The sequence below is a fragment of the Dermacentor silvarum genome, chromosome 10, assembly GCF_013339745.2.
Source record: "Dermacentor silvarum isolate Dsil-2018 chromosome 10, BIME_Dsil_1.4, whole genome shotgun sequence".
Lineage (NCBI taxonomy): Eukaryota > Metazoa > Arthropoda > Arachnida > Ixodida > Ixodidae > Dermacentor > Dermacentor silvarum.
In genome coordinates, this window is record NC_051163.1 from 153,043,744 (window position 1) to 153,058,790 (window position 15,047).

A 15,047-nucleotide genomic window follows, 5' to 3' on the forward strand; every position below is an offset into this window, starting at 1 on the left:
TCATTACTCTAGCACGCTTAAGTTTTACTTCATTTTATTAATTTTTATGATGCTTCAAGAGCTAGTAATCATACAATAAAAGAAAAGCATGTGCTAAATTTGTGTAAATGCAACACCTTGCATGAGTAAGTGTGAAATGGGTGGTTCTTATACATTCGTAGGCAGGCAAGTGGCAGTAAATAATCAGAATGCCTATTTTTTACCTGCAATGTCCTGTGGCAATTTGGTTTGTGAAAATGAATCTTGATATTACTTGACCTGAAATGGCCAGTACTGGGTCACGTTTCTAGTGAATTGTGTTATTCATGCTTTATGTGCATCAGCAAACACGGTGAGCTGTAAAGATACAAGAGAATGTAACACAAGAAGTGAACAAAATTTAAAAATAAACATATTTATTACAATATCTCTCCATCAACAATTTCTAAACATACTGGCAAAACTTCTTTTTTGATATCGCAATGCCACCCATCCTTGATAAACCCATTGATTTTTCATAATTTTATGGCTCCAGCTTATTTCATTTGGCCAGACGTGTGCAATCAGGATGCATTCAATATTCCTTTCAGACTGATTTTATCTTAACACTCATATTTTCAGAACTTAGTCACTCCATCTGGATCTTAATGAGAGTATTTTTGATTTACTCATTTGCTTTTCTCTGCTCAAGAAGGGCTTGTCTCCCACTTGAGTTCTTGAACTCACATGAACGCAACAATACAGTAGGGCCCGATGACGATGATTAGGAACTCTGATTGTGACAAATATAAGATGTGTCCAGGCTGACTTTTCACACCTTCAATTCTTGATGTAGACCCGTGAGCAAAAGTATACAGACCACAGGGTTGCCAAAAGAAGTGTACTTCTTCGTAGTTAACATGCATAAACTTAAATTGACGAGTACATTGGAAAGTTCGCAATGTCAAGTTTGGACTGCAGTCCTCAATTTCAAGTTCCATTCACAGGAAGATGAAAAAAAGCGGCTATATCGCGCAATCGCTGGTCCGTATATTTTTGCTCACGGGTGTACTATGCGAACCTCCAAGTCACTGCAAGTGGCATACAGTGAAACCTCGATATAATGAAGTTGTACTTGCAGTGAAAAACATCGTTATATGAAGAATTTCATTATATTAAGATTTTATTAATTCAATAGAACTAAGATAGGCAAATAAAATAGTTTATTACATAGCGAATTTCGTTAAATCGAGGTTTCACTGTAATACGAGTTTGACTGCACTGTATACATATGGCCTCATACACAAACACAAAGGAAACCATAAATAATATGTTCCATTAACAGTAGGCATGGGGCCTGGCACAATGGTGTTACAGTTAAACCTGGATATAACGAAATTGATGAATTCCCCAAAAACTTATAAAGAGGATTTCGTTATATGCACGCAAATTCAAAAAGGAAACGCTTACTGTATTTACTCGATTCTAACGCGCCCTCGATTGTAACGCGCACCCGTTTTCCGTTTTTGTCGAAGCACTCATCCTTGGAATGTCACACCATGTACTGGATGCGTGGATGCGTGTCGTTTCGCACAAGCGCGAGGCATCGGAAACGAAGAGCGAGCGTCACGATGGTGTCGTAGCGTCGTATAGTGCTACAGTAAAACCCTGCTGTTACGTTCCCGGGTGTTGCGTTTTCCCGGGTGTTATGTCGTTTTTGGCCGGTCCTGACACAGCTCCCATAGAACCCAATGCATTGGTAACCCCGCTGTTGCGCCGCAACTGTGAGACTGTTCCCGCATCATATGTTGCGAACTGCCACAGAGCGCCGGCCCGAGCAGTCATTTTGACTTTTCATGTCGCTTGGCTTGGTGGCTTGACGATGGAATTGGCCGCCCAAAGTGCCGGGGGCAACAACTATGATGTATTTTCGGTTTCCGCCAGCAAAAGTATGGCCCTTGAGATCCGTATTTGCTATCTAAAGATGGTGTCTATGACGCGTTGTGGCCCTAAAATTGGTTTTGGCTCATAGATGTTCCTTATAAAATCCAAGGGCGATAAGTGCGCCATATGCTGTATGTGCGAGTGAGAACGTGCGAGGGGAGCCGACGACCATGTCTAAATCTCGCGCACGCAAGAAAGCAAAGCAGGATGGCAGCACGCCTTCTTCCGTTGCGCTTGAGGCACCGGCGAGGGAGCGAGGCGGGAGGGAAAGCGGGCGGCGTTGTACCGTACTCTGATCAACTGCGTACTGCACGGCGGCGCGCGGTCGCGCGGGCTGTATCTTGAAAGCGATCTGCGTTGGACAGAGTCTAGGCAGTGTAGGTGCATCAGCGGCTCATAGCTTTGTGCGTGCTGTATGTTCTCGTTGCTCAGTTTGTGTTGAAGCGATAGACAACAGCACGAAGGTCACTTTGCTCGCTTCTGCAACGGCGCTTCCACACGCCGCCAGCGTTTGACAGCGCGTGTCCGCGCTCATCGAGTGTGATGTGTCACAGCGTCTGCCAGCGCGTCGGCAACATCAACTGGAAAAGGAGAGTGCTGGCTTGGCGGGCTAAGCCAGCTGCAGCAAGCGGCGGGATCAGGTTTGAATGAAGGGAGGGGGAAAGGTCACGCCCGCGGCGGCAAGATCGCCGGGTCGAGGGATGCAGGCCCGCCTCGCGCACGCACGCACACGTGCGCTCGCTTCGCATTCTGTCGCGGTGGAGAAGGTTCTTCCGGTTGCTGCTCACGCAAAAATGACAAAATTTGGGGCAAAATCTCTAGGTTGTCGGCAGGGCAAATTCGTTATTTCGAAGGGGTCTCCCGCTGCCACTTCGTTACGGAGAGGTCTCAAATACATGTGCTTCTAGGAGTAACGGCGGGGTATAGAAAAACTTCATTATATCCAGGAATGCGTTATAAGCAGGTTTAACTGTCTATCACCTGTAGCACAGTTGAAAGCAACTTGTACTAGGATGAGAACACAATGCGTGTAAAGGGTTTGAATGACTTGCCTGCCTATCATAGAGGATTGACAGAAGTGTGACTAATGCAAATGTGTTTTGGGACTATGAAATGAGTCCAACATCTATGTTAAAATATTTAAGCGCTATTAGCATACTCATGTCCCTGTTTATAAAATTTACTGCAGTAGGTGACAAGTCAAAAAGCAAGAGAAACTACTCCCAGGAAAGCATGATGCATCTGCCTTTCATCCCTATGCGTCAGAGAAAGCTTCTACAAGACATCACCAGTGCAAAGATGAGAACATCAGAAGATCAAGATGTTCAAAAAACAAAAAGCATCCTGCGGTCGTACACTGCATTCACAAACACTAAACATTGCCAAGTTTGCGGACAAAGAAAGCAGCTCACAGCTTGAACCGGTTGTTTGTAAAGGGCTAGAAGAGGCATTAGTAGGGCTCTTTTTCTAATGCTCGAATCTATTTGTTAGAAGGGACTGTGATTGCATTCCTTCATATATTCTGTGACAGGCAGTTCTAGGTCCTGTTGTTGATCAGTAGTTTTGTGAATGTATCTTATCTCTGACAAATCTTTTTTCCCCAGTAGTATTGCCTTCATTACGTGGGGTAAATTATTTCCTTTGAGACATGTTAGCACTTTCTCTGCTTTGCACACTTTTCGCGCTGAGGCATCTCAGATAAATCCTTTTTATCTTTATAAGTGTGTTATTTTCTTGAATTTCTTTTTGAACAGTGCATGGATTTACCCATCATGTTCTGTTGCTTCCTGCACATGTATCACTTGCAAGTGTTCCGCGGCTTACTTGCTGTTCCACGCAGTAGGGGGTGAGAGTCTTGTCAAGTTGCCAATTTGCAGGTTTTTTTCATCGCCCCTATATTTCTCAAGGAGAAATGAAAGCTCCTTTGATTGTGTTTTAAAGTGCCTTTTATTGCATTTCAGAACGCTCCAAGGCAGGCTGCGTGATCACGAGCTCAGAGTACTTGGTCGCGCCATTTCGCTCTTCTCGTCTTCACTCGCTGTCCGAACGCTGATATATAATACTTCCCCCCTCTAGTGAACTTATCTCATGCAATTTTATGTTGATATGTTCAAATTCCTAGTCCCTCTGGCATCTTTAGAACCAACCATAGCGACCACAGGGTATAGTCTGGAATGAGTTGCGACTGTTCTGATTATTGCATTCTTTCAGGCACCCCTGCTTCAGTGGGCAAATCTGGGTACGCATTAGAAGACAAGTCAAACGCCGCGGGTGCATCTTCTGTTGGATGCGCGGCACCTGAACTGAGTAGCGGTCTTGTCGTAATGAAATGGTTGTCTTCGAGTGAGTCATTTCCTAGACCAGAATAATAGGGCGATTCTTGAGCTGCGTTTTCAATCAACCTATGTTTCTTTTTATCCCAAGTCATCATTTGTCATTTGCCATCAGTGCCTTTTATTGCATTTCAGAACGCTGCAAGGCAGGCTGCGTGGTCACGAGCTCAGAGTCCTTGGTCGCGCCACTTCGCTCTCCTCGTCTTCGCTCGCTCGTCTAAACACTGATGCTATATAACAGATTAATTGATTGATCTGACCTGATCTCCTGTACAAAATTTACTCGAATATAAGGCGAGGTTTCTCGCCAGAATCCTTAGCCTCGAATTCACCCTGACCCTTATATGTGAGGCTGACAGATTCAGTTACTGTTTAAATATGGCAGCACCAGCGCCAGATTTCTGGTCAGTCAAACTTTAAACAGCAGTGCAAATTGTAGCAACTAATAAGTCTTGGCAGATAAGGTAGTACCGCACTGAGACTTCGAAAAATTTAAGCGTAATGGCGAGTTGGAAGTTACCGTAATGTGAACTTTGCACTGCCGTGAAGCCACACTGTAAGCCAAAATTCGGACTGTCGTGAAGTCGCCACTCCAGGCGAAATTCGCATATAACCTGCACTAATTATTCCGGGGGCTTCTGATTTATTCTATATTTTGGGCAATGTCCATTGAGTCTGAAGAATCTTTTGGCTACCCTATAATGTCTTTATACGAGCATAGTTATTATCTATGCTCGTATAAGCCAAGTTTTTTGTAGGGGGCATAGACCCTCATCAAGCCTGTGAAAGGCTTTTTGTCTACGTCCCCATCATCATCTTAATGATGTAAATAAAGTTTCTGTCTTTCTTATATTAGCGCAAATACTTAATAAAGTTATATTTCCTGGGACCCCGAACTGGCACCTTCGCCGTATAATCGTGACTGCCTTATAATCGAATAAATACGGTACTTCCTTGCCAACACTCTCTACTTCCAGTGTGTGCACCACAGGCAAGGCTAAATGACGTGGCTGATCTCTTCACAATGGGCATCACTCACACTTAGAAAAACAAGGTTCCCCTGCAAGGGAGAAGTTTAACTACAGGGAAGCCGATAAAAAGGATATAGTAGAAGGAGAGGGATACCAGGGATGAGGGCATTTGCTGGCTCATGTACACGTGTTCCCTTTGGGGAGCACTTACCACTGCATTCTCGACCTGTCGTGACTAGGGCCAAAGCATCGACAAAAGGCTGCATGCAATGCTTAAAGAATTATAGGCAAGCAAGCCCTTTAGACCATAATCGCCTTTATTGGCCAGTATGGTTAACATAGACTGGAAGATTACTCAGTTACACTGATCATCTTCCTTTAGTACTATCTCTACGCTTCAACATGAAAATAAAAGGCTGCATACAATAAGTCATTCGCAAAAATACTTTTCCTCAGTTGCTCGTCTTGACTGGAACATGACTAAACTAAATATGAAGGCAAACAAGACTTTATGACCATACACAGATCACCTGAGAACTCTTGCGTAGCGTCATTTCACTTGTTCAGCTCAGCACTGCTGTGTTGCAGTGCGACACCTTACTTTGTAAAAGTGGCATTTGAAACACGTGAGCTTGTAAATATAGTGTGATAAAATGCTGTGGTTCTCTGGTTGTGTACATGGCTTCACTGGGTTTTGCTATCCCAGGCATAAACAGTGTAAGGCTCCAACAAAGGATGAGAACATCACGCTGGCTAAAGGCGTCTTTTTGGACCACCGCTCGATACCTGCTGACCTAAAGGAAGCAAAAAGAAGGAACAGTAAATGTTTTGCATGCAGGACAAACCTGCACTGAAGATATGCACACATTGCTAAATTATTACTCAATACAGCTCTTTCAGTATCTACTTATAGGTGACTACTTCTGCCATGGCAATTATAAACAACAGGGTACTCTACACTTCTGATGACCCAAAAACTTTTATTTGTTACACTTGTAAAATGCATTTCGAGACAAACTTTTAGTTAAGAGTTATCTCCTTATTTTTGGTGAACTCAAAATTTAGATAAGGGGTTGAGTTGCCAAGATTTATTCGATTTAGCAAGAACATGCTATACCTATGACAAAAAGGTTGCAGGCCAAAAGTGGGCACATTGCAAACAGTAGCACCTTGCGCGAGCCCATGGTGATTTGGAAAGTGCCCTATCTAATTTCGCCAACCTGTCGTGTATCCAGAAAGCACGGTAACGGGTGGTCATATATGTCAGCTGAAAAGTGGGGCACGTTAATATGCCAGTAAATCTGAAACAAGGAAAGGTAACTGACTTCAGCGATTCCGTTAGCTCTGAACTAATTTATTGTGGCAAGAACATTCTCCTTTATGACCACCTTAATCTTGGTCGCCTGCTTTTAAGCGAAAGCTTCCTTTGCCAACTCTCCCGGACATTCCCGACCATGGCTGCTGCTGTCTTGCCGAGTAGGTCATACTTAAAAAAATTCAATTTCATGCCTGATGGTGGGATCAAACCTCGGTCACACAGCAGCATGATGCTCTAACCATTAGGCCACAATTGCACAGCATACTTTTAACGTGCCAACGCCAACTACACCCCTTTGAGATCTCCGCGTGTAGTTCCATTGCTTAGCAAGAGTGTGTGAGAGCACACACATGTACACCTGAGCAGATGCAAAGGAGCTGCACTTGGACAGCTTGTAAGTGGATGATCTGATTCGGGCAAGGACCTTCGGCATGACCTTGCACTGACTACAGAAACACAGAGATAACACAGAAACGTACAAATGTTTCAGTGCTCTTTATACATTTAAACAAAGCTTCGCCGTATGTAGATTCCAACAAGGTGTGCTGGATTTGCCGCAATTTTTAGAGCGCAGCTCTTAGGACTCTCGTTCCTGCATTAAGCATTGGCCTCGGTGTCAGCGTAACTGGCAGAATGAACGAGCCCAGCAAAGGATTTTTAAAAAAGAGAGCGAACGCAGAGCGCAGCGGAGGATCAAAGACGGCAATAGCGAAGAAAGCATGAAGATGAGAGTATGGCGAAAGGGTGAGGAGGAAAGTTGAGTGCCACATGAGACGAGCCCCATGGCGGCAACCCGCTAGAGATGGCGCCATAGTACCGTGCGCCGTCGCCGACTGATGTCATTACTAAGGCATGCGGCGAGTGCGTCCATCGATACCACGCATGAAAACAAAGCGCTGGCGTGGGTTTCAGACCCACTGCCCATGTGCTACTTCACCTGCACCGCCGCCGCTAGAGAACGCGCTCCACGCAAGCCACGCATTCCTGTGTTCACGCTTTCTTTCTGAACAATGAGCGACGTAACTGGGGGAAGTGCTTCGTCTGCTGCTGCTGCTAAATAAGCTGCCTGAGCAGAGGCTCAGCACCATCAATATACAGTATAGACCACTTATAACGTAACCGCTTATAGTGCAGGACCGGATATAGTGTGGTCTTTTCAGACTCCCGTTAATTTTCCCATAGCACTCCATGTATACACGTATCGCTTATAGTGCACTTGCGGGAAACGAAACGAAATACCGGTTACAGTGCGGCTGCCTGGGAGTACGGAAGTCAGCGGAGACGGCGAACGCTCCCCTCAAACGGGCGCCCCAAGGAGTGCTCGAGAAAGACAGACGAAGTGGAGGAGAAGGACACGTGGTGCGAACGAACAGCCACCGAGGCTGAAACCAGAATCTTGAGTACGAGTCGTGAAATATCACGGCGCGCATAGCGAGCGAGCGCCACGAAACTGCCATCGCCGGCCAACGCTCGCTTCACGATAACGGCAGTAAACGAAACTTCAGGGAGCGGGCGGCGCCAGCACATCACGGCGAAGGGGGCACGCAGAGACCGTGGATTGTGAGGGAGGAGGGGGAAGTGGATTTCGCCTCGGCAACTCCGCCGCTTCGGTGGCTCCCCTCGCCCTCCCTCATAGCTCTCTCACTTTCGACTGTCAGCGTGCGCACCCGCCGCCGTCGGCCAGCTGGCCCGGCACCAGCTCCCCAAAGTTTCGTTTTCTGCCGTTATTGGGAAGCGGGCGTTTGCCGGCGTGAGCAGTTTCGTTGGCCGGCCTGGGACAGCGCTGCTTGTTCACTCTGCGCCGTAGCCGTAGCGTGCAAGGTCAGCACGTGACTAGAAAGTAGAGGAAGCATAAAGGAGAAAGAAGGGTTCACTGCCATTTTCTACAAGTGGCTACGGTAGCGTGGTTGAGACGTCGGCACGTACACGCATGTTCCGGCGCAACACAGAATCGGCGACCTTGCCATTTGAGAGAGGGTGAAATTTCCGCCGCATTTTTTTTTTCCTTTTTGTATCGTTCGCAGTGCACCATTGAGGGGTCTCTCCTAAGCTTTTACTCTATGGCGGTGCCGGAGCAGTGCCGGTCGGAGACGCCGCCGCGTAATTTGGTTCGAATTAACGAGATTCGACTGTAAATTGAATGCAAACGTTCTAGCCGCATTCCTCGACTGTCACATACGCGTGGCGGCTCGGTGCACATGTTTTGCATAAGTGCGGGCCTTGAAAATTGTTGCTTTGGTTATAGTGCGGTACTGCTTATAGTGCGGATATTCGCGACTCCGGCGACTTACATTATAAGCGGTCTACACTGTATAGCGAATGCAAAACACCTAAAGAGCTGCGCTCAAATTTTGCAATGGGGAGTATCGTAATTGTCGGTGAATTTTTCCTCAAATAACTGCACCTAGGCACCACAGGGGACACGGTACAAATTATTTTGTACTTTGCTTCACTCGAACGATTATTAAATAGAGATTACAGGCAACAATAGCCTGGCACGAGAACAAGAATTCAGGATCGCCAGTCAGCCTCTAGAGTCTGTAAAGGAGTACGTTTACCTAGGTCAATTACTCACAGGGGACCCTGATCACGAGAAAGAAATTTACAGAAGAATAAAATTGGGTTGGAGTGCATACGGCAGGCATTGCCAAATCCTGACTGGGAGCTTACCACTTTCTCTGAAAAGAAAATTGTACAATCATTGCATTCTACCGGTGCTAACATATGGGGCAGAAACTTGGAGGTTAACAAAGAAGCTCGAGAACAAGTTAAGGACCGCACAAAGAGCGATGGAACGAAAAATCTTAGGACTAATGTTAAGAGACAGGAAGAGAGCGGTGTGGATCAGAGAACAAACGGGGATAGCTGATATTCTAGTTGACATTAAGCGCAAGAAATGGAGCTGGGCAGGCCATGTAATGCGTAGGATGGATAACCGGTGGACCATTAGGGTTACAGAATGAATACCAAGAGAAGGGAAGCGCAGTCGAGGTCGGCAGAAAACCAGATGGGATGATGAAGTTAGGAAATTTGCAGGCGCAAGTTGGAGTACATTAGCGCAAGACAGGGGTAATTGGAGATCGCAGGGAGAGGCCTTCGTCCTGCAGTGGACATAAAATATAGGCTGATGATGATATCATCTGACTTAACCTGGAAATGTCACATCAACTCCATAATCAATAACGCAAATCGTATGTTAGGCTACTTGCGGCGAAACTTTAGCAAATCCCCTTCATCAATGAAACTACTATTGTATAACACACTAGTTCGATCTAAGCTGGAATACGCTGCTGCCATTTGGGACCCTTACAATGCTACTCTTGTCAGTTCTCTTGAAATGGTTCAGAATAATTCCACTCGTTTCATTCACTCAAACTACGGTCGTACTTCTAGCATAACTCTTATGAAAAGCAACTTGTCTCTACCATCTTTATCACTGCGCAGAAAGGCGTTTCGCTTATGCCTTTTTCATAAAGTATTTCATCATCATATTCTTAGCAATGAGCTCATTCTAGCACCTACTTATCTGTCATCTCGAGTTGATCACCGTCATAAAGTAAGAGGCACTCTTTGTCACACAAACAGGTTTTTATATTCATTTATTTCCCATACAACGAACGACTGCAAGCACCTTCCTGATGCTATCGTGTCAATCGAAGACAGCGCACTTTTCCGCCGAACCTTGTTTGCTTTTTTTCAACTGTGACCATGCACGTGGCCACATGCGCTGTATTTGCGCAAGCGCTGTCGCGCCGTATTTTTTCTTTTTTGTTCAGTTCATATGTCGCTAGATTTATATAATTTGAATATCATAGTATTCTTGTTATTTGATTTCTTAATGATTCCGTCCACTGCACATGTCGCTTGCATTATATATATCCGTAGTTATCATTGTTAATTTTATTCGCATGTACCCCATTTCCCTCTATAACGCCTTGGCATTGAGGGTATGTGAAATAAATAAATAAAAATGAAATAAATGGAAGATGCCGCCTTGGACCATGGGACCTTCGAACCATGGGACCTTCGACCAGTTTTGGTACGCGCCGAGATACGCTGCAGAGATGCCGCTGATTCGCCGCTTAGACCCTTCGATCGCGACTGCCATTCAGACAGACGCCGTTCTTTTCTACGTCGACGGTCACTGTCACCTATACGTCGTCGGTCCCCTACTGCCGAGGGAAACTGATTAGCGCAGTTCTGGAGGCAAGAACTGCAAACTCACTGAACTTTCTAAAGCCTCAATTTTCACTGCAGAATGTGATTGACGTCCATGTTGAGGGAGCATCCGCACAAGCGCTTGTTGATACCGGGCTGCCGTTTCCGTCATGCATGAAAATCTTTATCGCAAGCTGAGAAAAGTCACGACCTCTCCATATGATATGGCATTCTGGACTGCTAGCGCACAATGCATTCATCCTACAGCTGTACGCATCGCCAGTGTAGTCATCGAAGACGTTTTGTACATCATCGAGTTTTCTGTGTTGCCCTCCTGTTCTCATGATCTCATCCTCGGATGGGACTTCCTGTCACGTCATAGTGCCATCATCGGTGGTTCTCGCACGCAAGTGGCGCTTTCACCACTATGTGATTCACCATCGGTCAGCACCGCCCTCAGTGTTCGCAAAGTCATCGTTTATGATGATACTGAGCTACCTCCAGAGATGTCGGTGCTTGTGACCTTGTCGTGTGCTGCCGTGCCAGACTCACCTGTGGCGGTTTCGCCATCTGACATACTTGCTCATCGCAAGGACTTATTTCTCCCATTCGCCGTCCTCACTGTTAGGTCTGAATCTGCTTTAATACTCATCTGTAATCTGCACCGGTATCCAGTGAACATACTACGCGATGAGACCTTAGGATTTGTGCAAGCTGTAACGCGTATTGAAGACCTTGACGTTCACGATGGCGCCTCCCATTTACATCTGGACGCCATAACTTCGTCTCATCAACACCGCCCTCAGCCGTTTTCGACAACGCCATCGCCGCAGACCTTTCGCTGTCTCATCACACTCAACTTCCTACTCTACTGAACGAGTTCGTTTGACTGCAATGAACCATCCTTGGGTCACACGAAAATTGTCTCTCGTACTATCGACATCGGTTCCCACGCCCCCATTTCCGCAGAAGAGCGCCGAGTTATCACGGAACAAGTGGACGACATGCTGCAGAGCGACGTCATTCAGCCTTCTCAAAGCACTTGGTTGTCACCTGTCGTTCTAGTGTGCAATAAAGATGGCGCCATCCGGTTTTGTATCAATTCATCATCGTCATCATCATCATCAGCCTATATTTTTAAGTCCACTGCAGGACGAAGGCCTCTCCCTGCAATCTCCAATTACCCCTGTCTTGCGCTAGCGTATTCCAACTTGCGCCTGCAAATTTCCTAACTTCATCATCCCACCTGGTTTTCTGCCGTCCTCGACTGCGCTTCCCTTCTCTTGGTATCCATTCTGTAACCCTAATGGTCCACCGGTTATCCATCCTACACATTACATGGCCTGCCCAGCTCCATTTTTTCCGCTTAATGTCAACTAGAATATCGGCTATCCCCGTTTGTTCTCTGATCCACACCGCTCTCTTCCTGTCTCTTAACATTACTCCTAAGATTTTTCGTTCCATTGCTCTTTGTGCGGTTCTTAACTTGTTTTCGAGCTTCGTTGTTAACCTCCAAGTTTCTGCCCCATATGTTAGCACCGGTAGAATGCAATAATTGTACACTTTTATTTTCAACGACAGTGGTAAGCTCCCATTCAGGATTTGGCAATGCCTGCCGTATCAATCATCGCCGCCTGAACAGGATTACGAGAAAAGACGTGTACCCTCTGCCTCGGATCGACGATGCTCTTGACTGTCTGCAAGGTGCCGAATACTTCTCGTCTATAGATCTTCGCTCTGGCTATTGGCAGGTTCCCATGGCTGAGGCTGACCGCCAAAAAGACAGCTTTCATCACTCCCAATGGCCTGTACGAGTTTAACGTTATGCCTTTTGGGCTCTGCAATGCTCCCGCTACCTTCGAGCGCATGATTGATATCATCCTTCACAGACACAAGTGGAAGACTTATGTTACCAGGATGACATCGTTGTTTTCTCAAAGGATTTTCTGACACATCACGCCCGTCTGCATGAAATCCTGACCTGTCTCACTTCAGCTGGCCTACAGCTCAACCTCAAGAAGTGCTGTTTCACTACCCGAAAATTAACTGTCTTGGGTCACATTGTCTCGAAAGTTGGTATCCTTCCTGATCCTGACAAGCTTTGCGCAGTCTCTGAGTTTCTAAAGCCCACATCTATCAAGGCCCTGCGATGTTTCATCGGCCTGTGCTCCTAAAGTCGCTTTGTCCAGCACTTCACGTATATCATAGCACCCTTGACGAAGCTGCTTACAAACAAAGGCATTTCCACGTGGTCATCAGCATGCAATAAAGCCTTTGAAAAGTTGCGCGGGCTGCTGACTTCACCGCCGATTCTTCGCCATTACGACCCAACTACGCCGACAGAGGTTCACGCCGCACCAGTGGTGTCGGGTTTGGTGCGGTCTTGGCTCAACGGAAAGCTACGAATGAGGAATACATCGTGGCTTATGCGAGCCGTACCCTTAAGAAAGCTGAGTTAAATTATACCGTTACTGAGAAAGAATGCTTAGCCATCATGTGGGCGTTGGGCAAGTTTCGTCCTTACCTCTACGGTCGTCCTTTCAGCATCATCACTGACCATCACGCCCTTTGTTGGCTCTCCTCCTTGTAAGACCCGTCGGGGCGCCTCGGTCGTTGGGCACTTCGCCTGCAGGCATATGACATTCATGACATGACATATATACAACATATATGTATATATGTTGTATATGACAATATATATGACAAATATGAGAATATGACATGACTATATGCCTGACGGTCGTAAATGGCTTCTGGCTATCCCTCGTCACATGCGTTCCATTATCTGCGCGTATCTCCACGCTGACCCTCAAGGCGTGCACGCCGGCGTCCTAAACTCCATCACAAAGCTGCATCAACAATATTACTGGCGTGGAATGTATCGGTGTGTCCAGCAGTACGTTCGATCATGCACCGCCTGCCAACAAAGCAAAACTCCACTGTGCCCTACTGGCCCACTACAGCTGCTACCATGTCCTGCTCGACCGCGTAGGCATCGACCTCCATGGCCCGCTCTCATACAGCGGATGTGGCAACCGCTGGATTATCGTTGGCGTTTATGACCTGACGCGTTACGCCAACACCGCGGCTCTCCCCGCCGTGACCGATTTTGTGATGTTCATTCTTCGCAACTTCAAACTTCGCCACGGTGCTGCTAGAGAGCTAGTCAGTGGTAGGGGTCGTGTCTTCTTGTCAGAAGCGATACAATCCCTCCTTCACGCGTGCCAGATCATTCACCAAAAATCGTCCGCGTATCACCCCCAAACGAACGGTCTCACGGAGCGCTTCAACCAAACACTCGGCGACATGTTGAGGATGTAAGTCTCGTCTGACTAAAAAACCATTTGGGACACAGTACTCCGGTTCATTACATTCGCCTATAACACCATGATGCAAGCCACCACCGGTTTTTCACCTTTTTTTTTCTTGTACGGACGTGAGCCTTCATGTCCACCTGCCCTACCGACCTGACACATCAGAGTACACTACAATTTCAGAACTCGCCCGATACGCTGCAGATTGCCGCCAGCTGGCTCGTTCGCTGACCAGCGAGGATCAAGGGCGTCAGAAGACAAGACGTGACAGTCATCAGGCCACGCCCACCTTCCCTGCCGGTTCCCCTTGTTTGGCTGTGGATACCGCCTCACACTCCCAGTCTTTCTTGTAAACTACTCACGCGATACCACGGTACATACCGGATCATCGATGCCTCGTCACCTGTGAACTATATCGTTGAGCCCGTCCCACCATATTACGACCCCTTCATCTTGTTTGCTCCCTGAGCCATCCAGGATGGCTCCATTTCACACCCGGGGCCAATGTAATGAAGCAGACGCGCCTCGTGTTTCGTGTTTTCGGTAGCAGCTCGAAGACGATGACGACCTGTTCTGTGTTTTCCAGAGAGCTCGGGCTGTTGCTCTGCTGCTAGTTGCTGCTAGACTGAACTGATAAATACAAATATCATTACACATATGCTATTTCACAAATACAATGTATCAAAGGTAAATCCATTTCTTGGTCTTCTGAATGAGTGATTATGTATTCAGTCAACAGATTATTGGAGAGATATATGTACTTGTGAGTGGTGGGACGTGGTGTAATTAACTAAAATTACACATATGCATAAAAACGCACCATGGACATAGTTCTTGGTTCTTTAACTTTGTCAGTGTTTGCTTGGATGTTCATTAGGTCAAACCGAAGAACAGTAAGAAAAGTGCACATGCTATTAGCTTCATGCCATTGGCAACAATTTTAACTTGGCCAGTGCAAAAAAAAAAAAAAATAGAGGTTAAGTGATTCGTGCTTTAACGTGAAGTAAGCTAGTAAGACACCTATTATACGTGGCAAAGCAGTCATTGCCTA

The 15,047-nt window shown here is 46.4% G+C and overlaps 1 long non-coding RNA gene across 4 annotated transcripts in view; it reads right to left on the minus strand.

The window, feature by feature from the left end:
- Positions 1–389: 389 nt before the first annotated feature.
- Positions 390–15,047, minus strand: part of LOC119431087 (uncharacterized) — a 28,374-nt gene continuing 13,716 nt past the window's right edge. For all 4 annotated transcript variants that reach the window (XR_007463827.1, XR_007463825.1, XR_007463826.1 and 1 more), the window contains 2 exons: positions 13,207–13,308; positions 390–6,000 (listed from right to left, as the gene is read on the minus strand). This is a non-coding gene — a long non-coding RNA (uncharacterized LOC119431087). The remainder of the gene's footprint in view (positions 6,001–13,206; positions 13,309–15,047) is intronic.